A 24,450-nucleotide genomic window follows, 5' to 3' on the forward strand; every position below is an offset into this window, starting at 1 on the left:
ACAAAAACACTTACCATACAGAGGCTATGAGAATAATACAGGATACTACAACTTACAAACACCTCAAACAAGATCCCACACAAGAGTTTCAGGAACAGTTAAGAAAACATCTTAAAGAAGGCTTGAACAAAGGGATCCTTACTATTAAGGAATTTGAATTCTTAGATACACCCCACCCTGTAATCCCGGTATTTTATTATTTGCCTAAATTGCACAAGGATCCACTTAATCCTCCGGGTAGACCCATCATTTCGGGTATAAGATCTATGTCATCCAACTTGTCACAGTATGTGGATAGTTTCTTACAACCGTATGTAAAAACACAGAAATCATATATAAGAGACACTATCGACATCCTATGCAAATTGAAAAACATTAAGTGGCAAGGGGACTACTGGTTAGGCACCAGTGATGTGACCTCCTTATATTCAGTCATTGAACACTCATTGGGGATACAGAGCGCTAAAAACTTCCTTGACCATGATCCGTCAATGACACCAGAACAGGGTGACTTTATTACCAGTAGCATTATGTACATACTTACACACAACTATTTGTGGTACGAAGGCGAGTTTTATTTGCAGGTGACTGGGACCGCTATGGGGACGAGGTTTGCGCCGAGCTACGCGAATCTGTTTGAGTCATTGGGAGAACCAGTACATATGGGCTAATCGCGAGCTCGACGCAAACCTCGTCCTCTGGACCAGATACATAGATGATGTCTTCTTCATCTGGCAAGGAGATGAGGCATCATTGCAGCTATTCACCAATTACATTAACAAAAATAATCATAACCTCCAATTCACCACCAATTTCAGTAAAACACAAGTAACGTTTCTTGACCTTAACATCATTATTGCAGATAATCAGATCCACACCAATACCCACCATAAACCCGTAGATGTAAATAGTTTTATATTGGCTACTAGTGGACACCACCTAGACTGGCTAAACAGTATTCCGGTCAGCCAGTTCCAAAGAATAAAAAGGAATTGTTCGAGAGTAGGTGATTACATAGAACAAGGACAGAAATTAAAAGCACAATTAGAGGATAAAAGGTACAACATAACCACAATAGACCTAGCATTCAATAAATTCAAAAATGTGGAGAGAAACCAACTATTACAATACAAGGACAAACAAAATACAGTAGAAGAAAAGAAAGATATATATTTTGTTACGGATTATAGTAGCCAAGCCAATTGTGTTAGAAAGATCATTAATAAACACTGGCCAATATTATTTCAGGACCATACTCTAGCTGAAGTACTACCAAAGGCCCCCAAAGTGGTATTCCGAAAAGCAGCAGACCTCAAAACAAGATTGGTCAGTAATCACATAGCCACAACCAAACCCACACAAGCCACTCTTACAAGCTTATGGGGCAACCAGAAGGAAGCTACGAAGGGAGGTTTCTATTTTTGTGGACAATGCTCAGCGTGTACCACTACAGGAAAAAGGGCCACGAAACCTATACGCACTATCATTTCGACATCTAATGGTTTTAAATGGACCATTAGGAACAACATGACCTGCTTTAGTAAGGGAATTATTTATCTATTAGAATGCCCCTGCAAAAAACAATATATAGGACGCACCATTCGCCCTCTAAAAATAAGATTGAGTGAACATATACGGAACATTAAGGCTGGATGCGAAGAGCACCCAATCTCCCTACATTTCAAACAGTACCATAACTCAGACCCCACGGGAATAGATTTTGCAGCATTAAAACTAGTAACACCGAATTGGAGGGGGGGTGACCGCATCAAACAGATTAACAGAGAAGAATTGAGGGCTATGATCACCATGGATACTTTGACCCCCAAAGGTCTAAATATAGATAACGAGGTGAGGTCTATCATATGTGACTGATTACATGTCACAATACATCTTGTAATAATCTTGAACAATCCTCTGCACACCTAGTTACTTATAGGTACCCGTTGTCCATACATCAATTCCATTCACCTTTTACGAAGACAAACAACATTCTTCCAAAACATCTATTTGCCAGGATTGACACCAACAGAAGGGGAACACTAGACCCAGCATGTGACTAGAAGCAGAGGTGAAGCGCATTTAAGAGCCACTGACAGCTAATGTATGAGGCCACCATTAGGGAAAATATTTGCATTTTAACAGTGAGATGTCTAGCAAACGAGATTTGCAGATTTACTATTAAGTACAATGATTGACATATATGATACCAATCAGAGAGACTAACGAGAACCAATCATGATGAGAGGCGGGGGTTCACTACACATGATATACCCTGCCTACCCTACACTTATCACTTATACTCCCAGAGGAAGACCACAAAGTGGTCGAAACGCGTTGGAGGACATTATACCCGCATATTCCATGGTTAGACCTATCCAGCAATAGATTTTACACTGAGACCTGAGACCGAACTTGAGCCGATCACGTGACCGGCGAGCTACACGTGACACAGCAAACACACCACCCGGAAGTATCAGGGAACTGAGGACGCCGCACGCAAAGCAGGAAGAGGAGACTGAGCACGGGAGGAGAAGGGATCCAGCCACACGCAGCATCAGGACAGGTGAGTCTCCATACGGAGGGGGACGTGGGCAGTGATCGGGCACGGTTGACTCCAGCTTTTTCCCCTCCAGTGACAGGGGACCACCAGGGTTAGCATCCTGAGTGTGGGATAGGTCTTTGGTTAGATACATCACCCGCTCGGGAACTAGCCGATGGGACCCAGTCCGGAGTCCCTGCACTGACCTACTGTGTGGTATTTTCTCCTACCCGGGCAGAAGACCAAGCACACCTGCAATAAGTTATTTCTACTTTATTATTGACTTATTACATAGATCATCTATTTACAACAGTTCACAGCAGCAGATTAATTCACCAGCGGGACGCCGCTATTGGACATAATTTACTTTCATCCTCGGTCAATAGGGTCTCATTATCATCTACATTGTGCTGACGGACGATCTGAGCACAGAACATTTGTGGTTGCTACTAGCAACATCATATACCATCATTTGAGTCTGTCCTACAGATTCAGCAGGCGACTTTTTCTTATTGTTTCATGTGATTATATTGCATAATTTATAGTAAAGTTTTTTATATCCATAATACCATCTACTTTGATTCACATTTATATGGGCACATCATTTTTGATCTATTTTCATTGATTCCTACGCTATACAATATTGTTCCATACCCTCATTGGTTGAGCGCCGATTGTATCCTCCCCTTTTGTGATATACTTTAAGAGGGAAGACACTCCCCCTTTCTTACTATCAGCAGCTCACCACAAACAACTAGTTAAGAGCCCAGTGCGCAGTGTTGTATTTTTTGTTTGCTATATTTTTTTTCATGAGTTTCCATCAATTTCCCTACTAATGAGTAGTACAGCATGTCAGCCTGCAATGTGCTGTGCTTGGTAACATCATAACTTTCCCCTGTTAACTATGCATCTAAAGCATACTTGCCTACCCACCTGATTTGGTTGGGAGCCTCCCGAAAGTCGGTTGCCGCTCCCGACCTCCCAGGAAGGCAGGCAATCCTCCCAGCTGCCGCACACCTTCTGTCCCCCCTCAATTACCTTGTAAACCCCACTGAATTGTCATTTTGGCCCCACTCCCTGCTTGACAATGCCTGTAACATTGGCATTGTGTGGCGGAGCCAAAATGACTCAATCGCACGGTCCTGCCCCCTGTTCCGCCCACAAATACACATCGTCTGGCCGCCCCACCTCCGTTTGCTGGCCATGCCCGGCCTCCCTCCCAGTCCCTCCCCGGTGACAGCGGTCACAGACCCGCGGCCGGGCACGCGCTCAGACAGCTCCACAACGGCAGGGGTCGCTGCAGGGAGCTGGTGGTCCGGTATTCCAGGTTTTTAAAAAATCTTTTTCACCCCCCTCATCCCCTTTCTGCACATGTCCAGAAGTGACGTCTGATTTGTTTGAAAATTCCTCATGGCGCGGAGACAGAGGGACAGCACTCTCTGAGACCTGATTCTGTGCTGTAAGCAGTGAGTGACCCGTGACTGGGCCCAGCAGCCATACGCCCCACCCGAGATTTCTGGATAGATCACATTTCCACTTATGGTCCAAAGGAATTAATGCAGAGGGTTCGTTGTTGCTGTAGCTAATGGCTGTTGTCTTATGTTACTATACATATCAATGGTGTCACTACTGAATGTGCAGTGGGCGTGTACCTGCAGTATATGGCTCAGCAAAATTGCATCTGTATTGTCCATATTCAGTGACATAAGGTCATACCAGGTGCCCGGAGGCAAAATAGGTGGTGGTGCCCCCCCTCCCCCTGTAAGCTCCTGCTTTCTCCAGCCCCCCGACCCATGTGTATCTAGCTCCAACCATCCCCCTCTGTCTCCCCAGCCAGCCCCCCTAGTGTCCCTCCAGCCAGCTCAACTCAGACGCATGAGCAGACGAACAAAATCCCACAAGAAAAATACATTTCATCCCACACCGGTAAAAAAAACAAACATTGGCCACTACAGAAAACAATAAAACATGCAAATGTTTATTTGAACCTTTTATATGTTCGTTATGTCACATCAAGTATTGGGCTGCACCAACGTTATGTCCATCACATGCGTTTTGTATATGTGACCGTACTCTTTATAATGAATATCTAATTAATTCCACCTGAACTGTGTCTATTAACCCACTTAAGAAAGCAGAGCGTTGGTGATACGCTGGGCATGTTACATTACTATAAGTACTGATGGGTAGGAGAATCCCTTACTCCCAATACTTCCACATCTCTATTAGTGCAGTTCCCCCTCCCCTCCCCCTGTTGTACAGTGCACACATGGCGGCAGAGAGCACACACTACACACGGCCGGCGGTTCAAATCCCGCCAGCAGCAGGCTGACGGGAGGAAATCCCAATCGTCCTTGGTGTAGAAGTTAGTTTATACTTACCTTAACACTCCCTTAGGGGTGTCTAAACCTAACCCCCCCCCTTCCCCACCGCCTAAACCAAAGTACCCCGGGGGTGTGTAACTCTAACCCCCCCCTAGCCTGACACTAACCTCCCGGGGGAGTGCCTTACCCTAAGTGTGTCTCCCCGTAGCTGTCCGCGCCCGGAATCCCTACGCTCGGGAGGCCGGGCGCCGGTATCCCGGCGTAGGTAAAATGACGGGCGGCGAGATTTTGACGCCTGTCATTTAACCCTTGCCGGGATTAAGTTGTCGGAAAGCTGGCGGTCGCCATTGTATCTGCCGGCTTCCCAACTGCTTCCCCTACACACAGCACAGTACACACATGGCAGCAGGGAGCACACATACTACACACAGCACAGTACACACATTGCGGCAGGGAGTACACATACTACATACAGCACAGTACACAAATTGCGGCAGGGAGTACACACAGCACAGTACACATGGCAGCAGGGAGCACACATACTACACACAGCACAGTACACATACTACATACAGCACAGTACAGAAATTGTGGCAGGGAGTACACACAGCACAGTACACACATGGCAGCAGGGAGCACACACTACACACAGCCCAGTACACACATGGCAGCAGGAAGCACACATGGCAGGGAGCGCGCGCACTACACGCAGCACAGTACACACATGGCAGCAGGGAGCGCGCACACTACACGCAGCACAGTACACACATGGCAGCAGGGAGCGCGCACACTACACGCAGCACAGTACACACATGGCAGCAGGGAGCGCGCACACTACACGCAGCACACGATAGCAGGGATGGATCACACGCAGCACACATGATAGCAGGGATGGATCACACGCAGCACACATGATAGCAGGGATGGATCACACACAAGGAGTGTGATACACAGACAGGAAGCTGGGGGTGGCGAGCACACAGTAGGTAGAGAGAGGCGGCTCACCTGCACGGCGCTGTTCAGGGCCAGGGAGAGGACGCTGACTAACTGGTAAACCATCTCCAGGTACCCCACCCACTCGCCTATCGGCTGAAGTTGAACAGCTTCATTGACAGCGGGGGGTGAGCAGACAGAGCACCAGGCGTGGGGGGCACAACTGGAAGCTGCGGTGTGAGAGCCGCTGCTCCCAGCTATTTAACAACAGCCCTTCCAGCTAGTGGCACCCAGAAGTGCCCGCTATCCGGCCTGAAGCATATGCAAACTTCCAGTTTGCATTCCAAATGGAACGCAAGTACCGGAACTATGGCTTGACAGCAGTGTGAGGGGGGGCTATAGAACCGGACCAGAACTGGAACTTTCCTGGTTGCCAATCCACCCCTAAATCCATCTATAACCTCTGCCAACGTTTACAGATGGATCTATAATTATAGATTTATTTGTGTGCCTCTGTTGCCCCCCTGACAGCAGCGGCCAGTGACTCCATTGTCTTCGGGAGTTCCGCCACAGTCCATATTGCATACCTTCCAACATGACCCCTTCCAGGAGGGTCAAAAGGCTTTGCTCCTGCACCTCCCTCTTAATGTATGATTGCCATCACCTGTGGTGAAAAATCTTTCTTAATGCTGGGCATACACTATACAATTATGGGCGGAATTCAATTCTTTCCAGCCCCTATCGCGCCCGACGGAGCTATTCAATTCTTGCTCCTGTCGGGCACGATCAGCTGCCAGCGCTACATTTCAGCTCGCAGCCCCAGGGGGATGAGAGCTGAAATGTGCGAAAAGTTACATGTTTGGGCGCCCAAACATCACTTTTCGCGATCGCGCCCAGCACTTTGGTCGGGTTTAGCTGCTTTACGCGGCTAAACCTGACCTCTATGGGCGCGATTAGCATGAAAATCTTGGACAATTGTATAGCGGCCCGCGATCTACTGTTACTTTAGACTGGAGATGCGGGCCGCGAAAACAATTAAATTCCACCCTATCTGTTAGATATTTGTCCAATCTGGCTGGTTGAAATGTAAACCTGGTAATGTATGGGAGCAAATGACAGTCGATATTATGGTCTTAAACACCGGAAAACTGACAAAAAAACAATTGTTCAAATTTGTTAAATTCATTTTTTTTACCCATATTTGTCTGAACGACCATCTTTGTCTGTTTTCCAGTGCTTGTGAGCAAATGGTCGATTGTCATTTGCTCCGATTCATTACCAGATTTTCATTCCAACCAGCCAGATATCTGACAAATAATTGTATAGTGTATGCCCGGCATAAGATGGGCATACACTGCCAGATACAATGCCTGTCAGACCGACAGACATTTTATCTGGCAGCCTGCAGATGTGTTCCACTAGCTTTTAAATAAAATGGTAAGAACGTATTGTGCAGTACAATACAAAAGAGAATAGTGTAAAATTATGACTGCAGTCATTTAGGAACTTTCTCCGTCCATACCAGGTATTACAACTTATGTTTTATCATGGTCCTATCTGGTATTAGTATGATATTGTAAATGTAGATACTTTATGTTAATCTACTTCTTACTCACCACTAGGACACCTAACACTTGGTGCCTATGCTTTGTTGCTTAATTGGGTGTTATGGCCACCTATGTATCAATGTATATTATCCATGTCCTTGTCCTTCATTGTATTGTATTTTACTGTAAGTCACTTTTTGGTTATGTACCTTGTAAGGCGCTGCAGAACACTTGTGGTGCATATAAATTAACATTGATGATAATAGATATTCCATTTGTCGTCTGTCTTGACATGTAACAGTTTTAAGATACATTGTATCAGTATTCTCATTTGCTGTTGAGTGTATTCTAGAAGTGATTTCAGCTCACTGGTTTGTTACTGTCAATTGTAACGTGGTTATGACAGCAGTCATTATAATTTTATGACTATTCTTTATTTTATTTCACAATACATTTTTACTTTTAACAGCTATTGGAATATATTTGTTCATTGAATCGGTTATTATAAGCGCAGACACAAATACCTAATGTTGTAGCCTGTTTTCTGAGGGAAGCTGCAGAGCTCTGTACTTTTGTCAGCTGCTAATGACAGGCAATGTACTATTTAGCACACCTGTTCTATTGCTTATGTATTGCAATAAACCACTTTTTTATTTATTCCTACAGCATTGCATTTATGAAAGGTGCAGCGACCATGGAAAAATCTAAGTTACCTGTTAGATCGCATGCCGCAAACGCAACAGGTAAATCAGTATTTCCATGTTTGTTTCTAAATCTAAAATACATAACCTATTTACTATGGGTTCTGTAAAGTAATACTACAGTTTAAACAGAATAAGTATAACTTCTGATTTCTATAGTTGGATTATGCCTATTTAGGCACATGGGGCCTGAGATGAAGCTGAATAGAAGTCTGCTATAATGGCTCCTTTACTTTGTGCAAGTAACTAAATGTGTATAGTCTCTCACGCTGAGTTGTATGTATCTTTGTGAGAGAACCTCTCCTATTTGGGATGTAGTGCATATGCCAGCGGACGGGATGCTGGCTGTCAAAATACCACTGCCCGGCAAAATGCCCATGCAGATATCCTGAACAAACAATCTGGGCAAGTATCCACTGTGGCCTGGGGGTTAGCTTTAGGGCACCTGGGGGGAAATTAGGGTTGGGCACCCCCCCAAGAGGGTTAGGTTTAGGGTGTGGGAGGGGGGTATGGGGGGGGGAAGTGTAACGCACCACTGGTGTAGTTTAGGGTTAGGAACTCCCCCCAAGAGGGAAAAGTCTGGATTCCTTATGACGTGCTCTGACCAATCAGCAGCGCTGTCCATGTACAGTCAGTCACTATCATGCTGCAGAGAAAGGGGAGGAGACTATGGAGAGTGCTCCGCATAGTCTCCACACAGGATCTGAGCAGCCTGTCAATCACACTAGCTGCTGCTTCTGACCACCTGCACAGGGAGGGAGAACTAGATGGCTACAATGGGAGGGAATACTGACTGTAATTTACAGCCTTGTAGCTGCCTTACTTTGTCCTAGAAACAGGATAGCTCTTTAGTGGATCCTCATGACTAGTAAAAATTCTTCACATTTTAGAAAGAGGTGCTGTTCTCTAAAACACTGTCCATAGCCATTCTATGTAAGTTCATTCAGGGCGCTCTTCTGAAGTGCCATGGATGGCTGTGTACATTAGCAAGAGGAAAAGAGCATGAATTGCAATGTTCTCCCAAGGCTTAATTTCACATGTGCTCTGCTTGGCTTTTTTATTTTATTTTCATGCCTAATAGCTTTATGCTGCTCTAGGGGTCTGCCAGACAAAATAGGTCTCACTGAGCTTACATGACTGCCTGAGCCTTCCCCTCAGAAATCTCTCCACCCCCCCCCCCCCTCTTTAAAAGGCAGGGTGCTGTTTGGACAGCAGTTACATTACAGAGGGCAGGTGGAGGGTGCAGATGTACACTGTCTCAACTGCTGTACACAATTGGATCTGTGTCCAGCCAGCAAGTAACCAATATCAGTAAGAGTCTTTGAAAGTATACATTGTCTCCCCACCCCCTACGTCTTAATGCCACCCAGATACTAATGTTTCCTGGTGAGTACACTGATTTGTACAGGCTGTCGCTCTCCTTCACATAAGATGCCTACACACTTAACGATACTTTACTAGATTTGCCCGATTCCGACGCATCGTGACGACAAATCGTATAAAATATGCACAAATCGTGAGTGTCCACTCACGATGCCGATGCACGTCCCCGCAGGTCATACATCGCATCTTCAGATCTGCCGTGCTGTAGGACAGATCTGACAATCTCAGTTACAATGCACTGGAATAGTTAGGAGGCACGATATATCGTTTTACATTGGACAGTTTTTAACACCAAATTGTGCCCACGACTGCCAGGGAGTGTAGGCACCTATACACGCCCTCATGAGCCAGCAGCAGTCATCCACACTCCCTCATGAGCCAGCGGTGGAGTCTATGTAGACTGGGGACGAAGCTATAGATAGGTCCGGCCCAGGAGTGACGTCACCAGACTGCACCAAGCATTTTTTACCTCTGAACTTCGGACAGAGGTGTTCGGAGCTCCGGAGGAATCCTGGGCTGGTTTGTAGCAGGTTGTGACCCTCATTTGGCGTGTGGGCCTTCGTTTACTGACAAACCTGAGCAGGATAAATTGGAAAAAGTCCCTGTAACTGTTTCACCTTATTTGAGATTAGGTGAATTTTGTAGCTTGAGCAAACTTCAGGTTCCATGGTTCTCCCAATGTTACATCTAGAGTCAAAGTACTGGGGGAAAGGTTGGTAGTGACCACACATCCAAAAAATGTAAATGAATGTCAGTCTCATTTCTACTTATTAGTTTTCTTTGCAGTTACTCTGTTTTCTGTCCCACTGGAAGAGACTAACAAAGACTGTTCTTTCCCTTTTTACATAATGTTGCTAATAACCACTTGGACAAAAGAAGGGTAAGTTGCTGAAATGATGTGGGGCAGATCCACATAGAAAGAGGGAAGCTTCAAGGAAAGCCAGTCGTCTTGGAATATTGCTGCCCCCCTCTTTCTGATTTTGTCCAAAAAATGTTTCTACAATATTAAGGCTGCGATTCAACAGGAATGGGTGTTTTAGTTACAGTTAACTGTGAAAAGAGTGTCTGTGTCCTTTGTTCTCTAACACTGTTGATGTTCAGTATGCCCATTTAAAGTTAAAACTAAAAAAATTAATTGCTGCGCTAATTACCTAATATATTTGCTTTGGCTGAAAAGAAAGTACTTGTACATTTTTACATGTATAAAAATCTATAGCAAGTTTATTGCATGTAATTAACTTTAAATTTGATTATTTTAAACGTATACATGTATAATCTAAAGAGATTCAATAAAATTTACCTGCATTCATTCAATAAAAATCTGCACTTTCCAACAATTAGTCATGTAAAGATCTCTTTAGATCTGTATTAAAGTTCCTTTTATCAAGAGCCTGGTTTATCTTTATATGCAGCTCTGATTAAAGGACTGTTTTTAATCTGGTTCACTTAATGTGTGCACTCTTCATATTATATGGAAATGGCTGCTATTGCACAGTCAACTTATACAGTGTCCGTGTATACAACTGTTTATGATCCTATTTTAGTGACTGTCCCAATCTGGCTGCACTGATAGTATATAGGCTTATACCACATGAAATCTGTCAGTAGTATATCTAGTGTTCCCGCTAGGCTGCAGGAACATCAGGGGGCTGGGCATGAGAGTCAGCACAAGCCGAAAACGCGCACTCCCGAAACGGGGGCGTGAACGGCCACATAGTGGGGGTGTCTTTGGGGGGGGGGGGGCAAAATGGTACTGAACCAAGTTTCCACATTTTTAGCCAAAAATAGGGATTTTGCTAACTTTTTCACCTGCTCTCAGAGGGTGAAAAGTTTGCCGGTTTTTGTCTATGGAGTTTTACATATACAAAAGCTTCGGCAATAGGATTGCACGATATACATTTTTGTGTGAAAAGTTTGCATCTGCGAATGCTTTTCGCCATAACTGCTTTCTACTTCAGGGTCCATAGGGTGTCCACAGGATACCTTGGTGTATAGGTGATGACATCAGGCATCGGACACCACAGAGTTAATTTTCAGCCTCCCAGGATGCACCGGGGTCCCTCTCCTATACCTCGCCCCCGAGCCAAGGCAAATCTGTTTGGTGGGTGTCTGGCCAGGAGTTTCTTCAGAGCAGCTGTGGCTGCACAAGATGAGCTGTACAGCATGGACAGTCAGTACTGACGTCCATGCTGTCGCTCCTACAACCCGCTGGACCAGAACACTGGTACTGATCTGGGATGCTGGTAGGTATCTGGGGGTCACAGCTAGCGGTGACCCCAGATTACCAGTACTGTGGCCGGATTCAAGGGGGCAGGTAAGCGGCGGAGTCCCGCGACCGCCTCCTCTCTGCTCCTCGTCGGCCATTTTCTCCACATGTGCTGGGAATGACGAATGCTGCGGTCCGGGTCCCCCTGCATAGCTCTCCTCCAGAGTAAGGTCAGAGTATGCTGCACTGTTCCTACCAGGCTCTGTCTGTGTAGTTGATTACAGTGTTAATAGTGCAGGGAGTTATTTCTGCATTGTATGTGACTTAATGCTAGCACGGTTTGCCTGTACTTTCATTTCTGACTGTCAGCCATTTTATTATCACTGTTCTTCTGCTAAAGCCCTTGCTGTGCGGTGTTGCAGGGTCCTCATTGCCTCACAGTAAAATATATTGCCTGTGAGGGGAGTCACATACACTCCGTTACACTAATCATGTCTGAGAGTGAACGTGATTTTCCTTTCCAGCTAAGGTGTAACAAATGTAATGTACCAATGGCAGAGGGTAAGGGACACACTGAAGGTGTATGTCGGGCATGTTATATAATTTCACGCCTGATTACTGTCACTGCGCCCGTGCAGGAACCACCCTGGGCCTGTTCTGCTACAGCACTTACAACCCTGGTGGGTCAGCTAGCAACACCCCCTACGCTTCCCCCAAATGGGGTTATCACAGCAGTCATTCGGGTCATCACCCAAGCAGGGGTTCCCTAGACAGTTGATGGTACCCCAGTGTCTACCACTGTCACCCCCCCCAGGTCTCCCAGGAACCTGCATGGGTAAACTCATTGTCCAATACAGTAAAGCACCTGACAGACGTTTTACAGGGGAAGTAGTCATTGCGGCCTTTAGTGTCTCAGATTGCTCATTATGAGGAGGATGACATCTGATGACGGAGAGATTTTTGACTTCTCAGACTTCACCTCCCTAGTACGGGAGAGCTCTGTCTAAGTCAAAAATTGATATACCTGGCCTTATATGGGCAGTCCATGCGGCCTTGGTTATTACAGATGACTATTCCCCCCGTGGCCAAATCTAAATATGCCTTTAAGGATATTAAGGGTGATGCCACTGTATTTCCTCTATCTGGTCAGTTAATGGATCAATTAGAGGAGGTGTGGAAAAATCCAGGTAAGCGGTACTAGCCTCAAACGTTTGGCTTTTGCATACTCCTTTGTGGATAATTTTCCAAATGGGAAACCCCTCCACAGGTGGATTTTCATGTCACACGTCTTGTGAGGAGTGCTATATCGCCCATGCCTTCCATGTCCTCCTTAAAAGATGTCACGGATCGCAAGGTGGAACTTTGCCTGAAATCCATTTATTCCCTTGCTGGGGGGGGTGGTGGGGGGGGCAATGGCTGGGTAGCCAGAGCCATGGAGCGTTGAGCTGATAGCTTGGAGATGTCTCTAGACCCTGACTCATCACCTGAGCAGGTGGAGTTAGTGAGTAACCTCAGACTCTGCTACATATATTAATGAGGCAGCCTTGGATATAGGGCTCCTCATTTCCAGAATTTCCTCAGCAGCAGTGACTGCACGCCACACCCTCTGGTTGCATTCTTGGAAAGCAGACACAGATTCCACAAAGAGATTGGAATGCTTGCCCTTTAATGGACAGGTCCTGTTTGGCCCTGTTCTGGACAAAATTGTGGCCACTCCGGTAGCGGCTAAGTCGGCGTGTCTGTCATCGGCAACAGTCCCATCAGGGTCTGGTACTTCGTCCTTTTGGCCCTATAGGGCCCAGGGTAATTTCAAAGTGCAGTCCTTTCCGAGACAGGCAGGGGTCAAGAAACCTGCCAAGCCAAAGAAGCAGGCTTGGAGTACAAGACTTCCAACTCCTAAGTCGGACGATAAGCCCTCTGCCTGACGGGACGGGCCTCCCCTTGGGGGACCCCAAAGTGGGAGGCCGACTTCAGTTCGCCCAGTGCTGGTGTCTCACAACCGCAGACACTTGGGTATGAGAAGTGGTCTCTCAGGGGTACGCCCTCGCCTTTCGACGGTGGCCTCCCAGTTGGTTTTTCACCACGGGCCTTCAGTCAGATCGAGACAAGGCCCAGGAATTCCGGAAGGTGATCCACTCTATGCTCCAGGCTGGATTGATAGTACCGGTCCCGTTGTCCCAGAGGATTGGGGTATTACTCCAATCTTTCTGGTACAGAAACCCAGTGGGTCTAACAGGCCCATCCTCAAATCACTCAACAAATTTTTGACTGTTCCTCTGTTCAGGATTGAGACTCTGCGCTCCATCAACTTGGTGATGGAGCCTGGGGATTTTATGTTGTCGCTAGATATTCAGGATGCCTACCTGCATATTCCTATTGTCTCAGCACACCAGCGTTTCCTCAGATTTGCAGTAAAAGACCAAAACTTCAAATTTCAGGCACTGCCTTTTGGTCTGGCCACAGCACCTCAAGTTTACCAAAGTCATGGCAGTTTGTGTACCTCTTCCCTCCGTTCTCCCTTCTTCCTCGAGTGATTCGCAAATTCAAGCAAGAAGGCGGCACGCTCCTGCTTGTTGGCTCCAGCGTGGCCCAGACAGCACTGGTACACAGATCTCAGGAGCCTATCCATAGACGCTCCGATGCTGTTGCCTCTACGTCCGGAACTGTTGTCTCAAGGTCCTTGCTATCACCCGAACCTGGGCCGTCTGTCTTTGACGGCGTGGCTGAGACTGCCCTCTTGAGGTCCAGGGGTTTTTCCAGCTGTTACCACCATGCTCGGAAGCAATCTTCAAGAATTTACCACCGAGTGGCATACTTTCTTTCAATGGTGTCGACTTAGAGGATATGATCCTCAGGTTTTTAGGATATCCAGGATTTTGGCTTTCCTACAGGCAGGCTTAGATCACTGTCTTCACCTTGCTTCACTGAAGGTGCAGGTTTCCGCCCTCTGTGTGGTTTCAGCGTAGGATTGCTACACTTCCTGATGTCCACACCTTCATGCAAGGTGTACTTCGCATACAGCCTCCCTTTGTTCCACCTGTGGCTCCTTGGGACTTGGCTGTGGTCCTTAGGGCTCTCCAAGGACCACCATTTGAACCATTGGGCTCAGTGGATCTAAAATGGCTCACAGCTAAGACTGTTTGTTCTGGCCGTTGCTTCGACCAGAAGTGTCAGATTTGGGGGCTCTCACATGTCACCCCCCCATTTCTAATTTTTCATGGGGACTCGTCCTGGGTTCCTACCTAAGGTGGTATCTGGTTTCCACATCAATGAGTAAATTATAGTACCGGCCTTCAATTCCCCAGACCTATCTGCAGGTGAGGCCTCCTTGGATGTGGTAAGGACCTTAAGGATTTATGTTGACCATACCGTTTATTTAGGAAATCTGACTTTCTGTCTGTCCTCTATGGTTTCCATAAGAAGGGTTGGCCTGCCACTAAGCAAACTTTGTCAGGATGGATTTGCATGGCAATTTCTGAGGCTTACATTCATGAGGGCCTGTCTGTACCATCCTCTCAAAGCTCACTACTCGGTCTGTGGGTCCTTCATGGGCAGCTTGCCGTGGTGCCTCTGCAGTTCAGCTGTGCAAGGCAGCCACGTGGTCTTCTGTCCATACCTTCGCCTCTCAGGATGCTTCCTTCGGGTGGCGGATTCTCCTTACAGCACAGGAGGGTCCCCACCCTTAAAAGATACTGCTTTGGGACATCCCCAAGGTATCCTGTGGCTACCCTATGGACCCTGAAGTAGAAAATAAGATATAGAGATAATAAAGTTAAGTTCTTACCACTTCTACAAAGTCCATAGGGTTCCACAGGACTGTCGCACCTGTACTGCAGATGGGCTTTGATCTGGTCACTGGTTTTTCAATCTCCTTCTGGTGAGAATGTGATTCTTGTGTGTTCCAGACTTTTTTCTCTTTGTTCTCCTATGGCTTGTTATGAAACTGATTTGCCTTGGGGCGGGGTATAGGCGAGGGACCCCAGTGCATCCTGGGAGGCTGAAGATTAACTCTGTGGTGTCCAATGCCTGATGTAATCACCTATACCCGAAGGTATCCTGTGGAACCCTATGGACTTCGTAGAAATAGAGATAACAAAGGTAAGTTCTCACCATATCTCATTTTTTGCGGCTAATTAAAACTGGCCCTTAGAGTCTTACAGATATTCTCTTCAAAAATGAATGGTACATAACTGTTTTTTAGTCACCTTCAGGCCAAGTTTGTACTGCAGTCATATGCACTAACCAGCTAAAGGATTGCTAGCAAAATCTCCTGCCTCCATAAGATTATAAGGATGCAGAGTCCTGATCTCTAGGGATTTTCTGCTCTCCGATGCTTCTCCGGTTGGTTGATCCAGATCTTCAAATATTTAAAGTCTCCTGTTTTTTCCAAATGGCAGATAAGTCGTCTTGGATTTATTTCTGGTCTATTTCACTGCTTTTCTTTTTATCTTTAGTGACTCGTTCATTAGTATTAGTTGGAAACCTAGGACAAAAGCAAGTGGTGGTTAAATAGAGCTATATAAATCACTTCACAAGTAAATATTACACCTCTGAGTAACAGTTTGAGGGGGAAATTTGCTGACACAACAAATTCAAAATTAATTGATTACAGGACCAAATGTAGTGTGGTGGTGCGTACGCACGTAGTGATCTGTCAGCGATACAATATCACTGATAGATTATTATGCACCCTCCCTGGTCTACTGTATGATCACTATCGATCATCCAGCACACCACCAACTTATTGATCGCGGGTCCCTATAACAACTTGCTCGATATTGAGCAAGTTGACCGGTATGCAAGGGCGATGGACGGTATCACTATCGTCCATACGTGACCGTGCATCGCTGGTAAGTTGGTAGGGACCTTTTTTAAATGAGCAATTTCAATTGTTCAAATCGCTCTTTAAAATCGCTACCTGTGTATGCAACACGAGTCAGAATTTGGAAGGGGTAATAAACTATTGTACTTCTCTTGCAGCTTTCCATAACTGCTGTATGTGTCACTAGTGAGGTAAAATGTTGCATCATTTTGTAAAATTAAAATCTGTCTGCTAATATCTTCCTTTCTTTATAGATGTTGTGTTACCTTGTGCCAAGAAACCTTGTCCTCAGAAGCCTGTTCTTCCACTCTATAGCAAGGATCCTAACATTGCTTTCTCATCTAGTGCCCCTGATTGTGGTGTGTTTAAGGCTGGAGGTACTGGGTAAGTTACTGAATAGTATTGCTCTGTTTCTGTAAAATTACATTTATAGGGCATATTCTGTTAAATGTGGTGGTAAGACGTGATGTGTGGCCAGGCGCTGCCTATACTTGGGTTAGCCCAACATCCATCAACTTAACTGCGCACCCCTATGAGCGTGAGGTAAAGAACTGTTGCGATGAGCTGCCATCATATTTCAGTGACTCATCACAAATTGAATTTCCCATTGAGAGCATAAACCACTACCACCCGGTCAGATTGTTTTGTGGCATGTTGGCAATATTTACATATCTGGTTTAAGTGTGTGCTGAAAATAAACAATTTATGAGCCTATTAATTAACATGTTGGCCAAGTGTAAATTATGGGTTAGTCTTGTGATTTGTGGTGGCAGATCCAAATCTACTGGAAAGATCCAGTGTTTCTCTGGATCCAGGGACAGCTGCACTGAAAAGCGGCCATCTCTCGTTCCTTACTACTAATTAGTAGTGTCAAAAGTTAACAATGCCGGACTGTACTGAGGGCTGGCGGGACCAGAATGGTCCCCTCTTTGCAATCTGAAGATGGCATTAGTACCTGTCCTCAAGCTCTGGAAACTGTTTTCAGAGCTTGGTGGAGTAGACTACTTCATAATAATGTTGGGGAAGTATAGCACTTCAGGACTGTTCTGTATGCAGAAGATATCCATATGTATTACAGACTCGTTGGCATGGACGAATAGGCCTTTTAATTTGACATCTTTATTGATGATAGGCATTTTGTATTGTGATGGGTACAGCTGCAAACATAAAGCCTTGATTGATAAAATCTCAGTATTGTGATTTTTTTTAAGAATCCTTTGTCCTGAAACGTTAATGCTAAAGCTTATTGCTCAATGTTTACACTAACCATGTGACAGATGTCTCATCAGTATACTGGTGTATACTTGTTGTTTATCTGCTCTAAGAAGCAGTGGCTAAGTTGTTTCGTTTGTATAATTTAGAATTATTATTATTATTTTTTTTGTATGTACAGAATAAAAGCTCTAATGTCTAAAGGTGAGTACACACTGGGCGATAAAGTGGAGGACTGAACGATAACTATATCGTTAGCGTTCAGTCGTCCACTTTATCGTCCATTTTTAAGCCCAAAAAGATGAATGATGACGACGACGCGCGTTCCCGCGGGTCGTTCGTCATCATCGTTCATCGGGCTGACATGCAGGCCAACCTGACGATCTCGTCAAGTTGCTGCATGTCAGGGAATGGGGGAGAGAGCCCGGCGCTGAACGATATCGTTAATGATATCGTTCAGCGGCTGTGCTCAATGTCATAAACGACATTGAGCACAGCCTGCCGGGGACACACTAGACGATATCGCTCAGGGAGCATATCGTGTAGTGTGTATGCACCTTAAGAGAACCATTCCTCCTGTGCGTGGGTGAGTAACCATACTGTACCTTCCTATCCAACATCCCACACATGCTGCACATCACTTCCCCCCTTTGCTGTTCTAACTGCCTCCACTCCCCTGAGAAGTCTGTGGGGTCTATTTACTAAGCAGTGTTAGGAGACTGTTTGAAAAATGACAGTTGGGAGCTGATTGGCTGGCACCTTATCACTTTTCACTCTCAGCCTGTGAGATGATAGTTGGGAGCTGATTGGCTGGCACCTTATCACTTTTCACTCTTCACGTCGGGTTTAACATAAGCGTCAGTATTTCGACGCCTATGTTAAATCCCTTGCTAGTTTATTTCTGTATTACTTACTGAAGATCCAGTGTGGAATATGCACTTGGAGCCTATTGGCTCTTTATAGTAGCTGATTTCTGTTTGCACCTCTATAAGCTGCGAGCAGAAATCAGCTAATAGGCCAATCCCGTGAAGCTGCCGGAAGCCGTTCTAGCGCAACTTACAGCTAACTGATTCTGGCACCATATATTTCCTGTTTTACAGAACTCAAACCGCATAACCCTTTTATTTACATGAGTTTGTCACACCTACTGCCATTTTAGTGATGTTTAATGTGTATGCAGTAAATGCAGGGCAGTTATTTGAAGTTAGAAAAACATAATTCCAGATTGGTTCACCTCAAAAGTTCCGTAGCTTTGAAAGTTGAAGACTAGAATGGGGGTAATTTGCTTTCAACTCTCCAGTGATGTCTGCAGGAGGAGGTTGTTATGGGGTAAAAAATTGTTTTTTAAACCCCAGCTATTAAGTTTTTAGTTTTGGTCAAAATCTCGGAATATGTCCATCACCCTTCTACAATATTCCTAGGTGCAGGCTATGTACCAGAAATATAAATCATTACTGTTTTATGTGTTTTTTATATTTTTTTTTATCTGGTGCATTGGCGGCAATTCAATGACCGTGCTGTTAAGTCCAACTACAGCAATGGTTCCCAAACTTTTTTGAATCATTGCCCCCTAGAGTATTAGCATTGTTTTCAACAGAGATTCAGAAGAAATTGAAGTAAAGTAGAAAAGTGAAGTAAATTGTGCTTCCCTGTCATCCTTAGGCTCAGTTATGTGGTGGTGGACAGGTTTGTGCTTCTGTTTGTTCACATACAGTGTTTACATTACATTGACCATAAATGATTTGGTGCTGGGCCACCAACCTGAGGCACCCCTGTAAGTGTCCCAAGGTGCCACGGCGCAGAGTTTGGGAACCACTGGACTACAGGATTTCTGCTCGCACCCTCCTGTGCTTCTAGTCTGACTTAACAGCGTGGTCCACTGAATAGCTCTGGGAACTTCTATTAATTATCGTGCGAAATTCAATCGCCCTCATTGACTATTTTATCATATTAAACACTATTTAATACATTTTGGATTTATATGTATTCATGTGCTAGGGATTGCTTGGTTAGAATGTAGTGTTACCAAAATAAGACCAGTATTAAGAATAACAAAGCTGATTAAAATAAATGGGCAAACTGAAGACCATCCTGGTAACGTTTTGGAAAAACTCATAGGGTTGGCAGAAAGGTACTTAAAGGTGTGTTTGTGAGTCTGAGTTGTGACGTGTGTGTGTGTGTGTGTATATATGCGTGTAAAATTCTACATGCAGTAATTGCATATCTGCATTTATGCGAGAGAATGTGATTTTGTGTAACTTTGTAGCTACCTCCTACACTTATAGTTCTTCCTGCTGTTAAGGTCTACGTTGCCTTAGTTGCTCAGATAAAATGGCTGCACTGTTCCAGAGAGCTGGGTGGCACTTTGACATTGCCAGTCATTTGTCTGGTAAAATTAGCAGGTGTACTGCGCTAACAGATTTATTTTATCCTTCTTTTTTTTTTTTTTTTTTTTTTTTTTTTTGATATTGAGTATTTTCTAAGTCCGTTTTGTGGATCACTAGAACTATATCAAATCCTACTTTAAACCTTGACCTCCTCTCAGGAGACCAAGCTGTAGACAGTATTGCACTAGATTTTTGCACACTACAGACCTACTTGTTGTATCCTGTGACTGGTCTAGATATAGGGATTTATATCATATAAACCTGGACTTTGATCAGGACTTCTGCCTGCCCAATGAACAACCTCCTCCTTTCCTCACTTTATGTGAGCTGTGCACACAGGAATAGCAGAATTGTCTACTACAATAGTTTAGGTGTGAAAGACATTTTTTTTATTCAAATTACACAGTATATAAGAGATAAATATTAGGGATCTCTTATATACCCCCCCCCCCCGTGTTTTGGATCTGTATCTCCTTCAAGATTTTGGTTCTGTCTTTTCTTCAAAAATCAATATAAACAGCTAAAATCACGTAATTTGGGCCTTTTACGTTCCTACAGTATTGGCCTCAATAACATTAATTTCCAGTCAATTTTGTCCACTTCACAGCTCACAATATTGTTCACAAACATAAGCCAAAGCCTGACTGGCTAAACTAAGCAACAGAGCAGCGGCACAAATACACGGTTTTGGAAATTAGCAATGTATTAGTAATAACCACTCAAACTAACTCGCAAGTACGTTCAATAGAAAACAATACAACACAGAAATTTACTAAAAATCGTGCGTGGAATATCCTTTCTCAAAACAAGTAGTCATAGCAAACAAAAAAAACCTAAACTATGTGTAAATAGCAACAGCAGACACGAATGCCCCCTACACAAGTGCACAAGCCTACTCAGTGCCCAATCTGTATTTCCCTCCTGGGGGTGCTGGGCCAGTGATTGGCACTCTGTGCCCATGTAAAGCCCCATTCAATCAGCCTTGTTGAGCAGTTCCCCAAAATATCCCCAACCATAGAACCAGCATTCCATACCTGCGGGTCGGATACAGTGCGGTGTACAGTGTGATTCGGCTACAGTGCATGTCTAGTGCAGTTTATGTGCAGTGCAGGTTGGACAGTGTGGGTTGGATATACCAATAGTGCACTTACTGTGACAGCGGTGTCGGCAGTGCGGGGATGCCGGCAGCGTCCTCAGTGCGAGGGTGCTGGTGGTGTCGGAGGGGGGGGGGCTGACAGTGTCCTCAGTACAGGGGGTGCTGGCAGGGTGCCAGCAGTGTCCTCGGTGAGTGGCTGCTGGCAGTGTGGGGTGGTCACCGTGTACTCAGTATGTGGGGCAGTGCGGAGGTGCAGGTGTCCTCAGTACGAGGGGCGGCAGGGTCCCCAGTGCAGGGTGCCAGCGATGTCTGCTGGAGAGCAGGGGTGCCAGCAGTGTCCTCAGTGCGGGGGATGGGCGGCCTATTTTTTCTCTTCCTGTGCCCATTGAAGTCTATGGACAATAAGCACTTGCCATTAGACTTCAATGGGACTGAAAATGGACGCTCGAGGCAAAACTCCGAGATCCAACAGGTTTTGCCTCGATTAGGGATCTGGGGAGGGCAGGGAGATCCGAGCTGTGTTTCGGATCTCCAAAGTTCTGATGGACTGTTCCCTGAGAACCGGACCCGCTCATCTCTAATAAATATGTATTGGAACATAGGTCATATAACAGACACTGACTCATTTAATAGAACAAAATATAAAATAAAGGTAACTAGGTGACACTAAAGTCAGATAAATACAAACCCTTAAATGCAAATCAATTGAAATAAAACCTAAAATAATAAACTGAATGTCACTTATTCTGGCTCGACTGCTTCCTAAGGTAGTGAATGACAAGTGAGCAAGAAAGGTTTAAATTGGCATCTAACCTAGGCAATCCTTAGTTAATTGAAGATGGCAGATTGAATAATGGTTGTCAGGGGGGGAAAAAAAGCAATGGATAGTAGATAAGTGGAGTTAGTTCTAATAATGTTTAGTAGACAGATGGATTTGGTCCTAATGGACTTTGTGGGTGACTATAATTAAAATGTAACACTGTGTGTGATGGAGGATATAGAACTGGGCCACCATTTTGCAGGGGGGCTGTTCTACAGCCCCTAAAGCTTATTTCTCTTTAACAAGAAAAGAGAACGTGCAGCAGACTGTCCGTGTGACGTCTGCGCTGCTGTTCCGTCACCCCTCTGGTGCCGCAACGCCAGTACTGATCTGGGGATCTCGGCGGGCGTTGTAGGGGTCAGTGCTAGCCAGGGCGAGACCCAGAGACAGACACCATATTTAGGCAACATGTTCCTGCAGCTTACTTTAAGCATAAGACAGGACCAGTATATTGCTCCCTGTTAGTATTTATACATACTTGTGGTTGCTTTGTACCCAGTACCATATTGTGCATCATTTTACCCTGCAGACATGTCTGACAAGGGTAATGAACACATTTGTGTACCCATGCCGCAATCTTGTAGATTATGTACAACAGTTTTCAGTGAGAAGGATGTGGTTCGGGATGGGTTGTGTGAGGTGTTATAACCCGCCATGTTCCTCGAACCCCCCCGACATCAGTACAGGAGCCACCTTGGGCTTTTTCCCAGATGCTGACCTCCATTGTGGACCGCATGGCGGTCCCAGCTGTGTTTCCTCCTATGGGGGTACCACAGCAGCTTGTCCCTCCCTCACAGGGACTACCACTGGTTATGCAGACCCCTCCTGTACCACAGCAGGCGGTCATTCCCACAGTGGGATTACCACAGGGTAGACTTCCGCAATGGGTGGATGTTTTCTCTAACTCAGCACAGTGTCTGGCAGCGACTTCTGACTTCTACTGCTCTTCAGACCATGTTGCAGAGTGAGAAGCCAGTTAGACCAGCTAAGCGTCCTATGTTGTCATCTCAATCCACACAGCTATCGGTCTGAGGTGTCTTTTGATGACTGAGGTGGCTGATACCTCTAACCCTGGCTCCCCTATGCAAGAGGCTGAGCCCAAGTCGAGGATTAATATTCCTGCCTTGGTGCGTGCGGTCAGATCCATATTGGTTATAGAGAATGACGAGCCAGCCCCTATATCCAAACACCCCCTGTTTAAACAGTTGAAGGTGACTTTAGCAGTCTTCCCTCTGTCAGATCAGCTGGTGGATCACATGGCTGATGCCTGGTAAGAGGTATCATCCTCAAACATTTTGACCTCCTGTTACCCATTTCCCGAGGCTCATTGTAAGTAGTGGGAATCTTCTCCTGCAGTGGATTCACACGTTAAACAGTTAATTAAAAGTGCAACGTTACCTATGCCTTCCATTTCTTCCTTAAATATCCTACAGATAGCCTTCCCTAAAGTCTATATACTCTTTCAGGAGCTGTTGCCCGCCCATCCATGGCTATCTCCTGAGTAGCTAAGGCTATAGACAGTTGGGCTGATACATTTGAGAACTCCTTGGAAGTTCCAGAGGATCAGGGGTCACTAGTCGGCCATATTAGCGATGCGGCTGCATATATTGGTGAGGCCGCTCTGGATGCTAGTTTACTGACGTCCAGGGTCTCTGCCGCAGCGGCTCTCCGTTCCCTCTGGTTACACTATTGGAGCGCAGATGTTGATTCTAAGAAAGGCTGGGAGATTTTGTTTGGTCCAGACCTGGACAAGATTGACACGTTAGCCAAATCAAAATCTGCATTTCTGCTCCTGCAAATTCTCGAAGCTCCTGCTTTTTAGGTCCTTTCGTCGTCAAGGAAAACCCAAAGGGCAGTCCTTTTACTAGGCAGTCCGCTGCCAAACCCAAAAAACAGGCCTGGAGCACAAGATGCCCGGCCTCCAAATAGGAGCATAAACCCTCAGCCTGACTGGGCGGGCCACCCTCTGGGGGGGCCCCACAGTGGGAGGCCGACTTCAGTTCACCCAGTGCTGGTGTCAAACCACCATGGATGCTTGGGTAAGAGAAGTGGTCTCTCAAGGGTACGCCCTCTCATTCCTTCGAAGGCCTCCCCATCAGTTTTTCTGCACAGGCCCTTCTTCAGACAAGACCAAGGCCTTGCAGATCCAGAAAGCCATACAGTCCTTGCTGCAAGCAGGGGTAATTGTACCAGTTCCACTATCTCAACGAGGGACTGGTTGTTCTACCCTTTTTTTGGTCCAAAAAAACGAATGGGTCTCATCGGCCTATCCTCAACCTCAAATCTCTGAACAAGTTCCTCAGGGTGCCCAGGTTCAGGATGTAAACCTTACGATCCATCATACTGGCTATGGAACCTAATGATTACATGGTATCACTGGACATTCAGGATGCATACCAACATGTTCCCATAACGCCTTCTCACCAGTGTTATCTGCGGTTTGCTATACTGCAACAACATTTCCAGTTTTGCGCTGC

The 24,450-nt window shown here is 45.5% G+C and overlaps 1 long non-coding RNA gene across 3 annotated transcripts in view; it reads left to right on the forward strand.

The window, feature by feature from the left end:
- Positions 1 to 24,450, forward strand: part of LOC148454008 (uncharacterized) — a 70,153-nt gene that overhangs the window by 22,068 nt on the left and 23,635 nt on the right. Inside the window, exons 1-3 of one of the 3 annotated variants that reach the window (XR_015874852.1) lie at positions 3,945 to 4,008; positions 8,013 to 8,089; positions 16,713 to 16,842. This is a non-coding gene — a long non-coding RNA (uncharacterized LOC148454008). Of the gene's footprint in view, positions 1 to 3,944; positions 4,009 to 4,077; positions 4,108 to 8,012; positions 8,090 to 16,712; positions 16,843 to 24,450 lie in introns of those variants that run through there. The other 2 variants (XR_015874851.1, XR_015874850.1) reach the window with 2 other exon arrangements.

The sequence above is a fragment of the Taudactylus pleione genome, unplaced genomic scaffold (genome assembly GCF_031769625.1).
Source record: "Taudactylus pleione unplaced genomic scaffold, aTauple2 ptg001041l, whole genome shotgun sequence".
Lineage (NCBI taxonomy): Eukaryota > Metazoa > Chordata > Amphibia > Anura > Myobatrachidae > Taudactylus > Taudactylus pleione.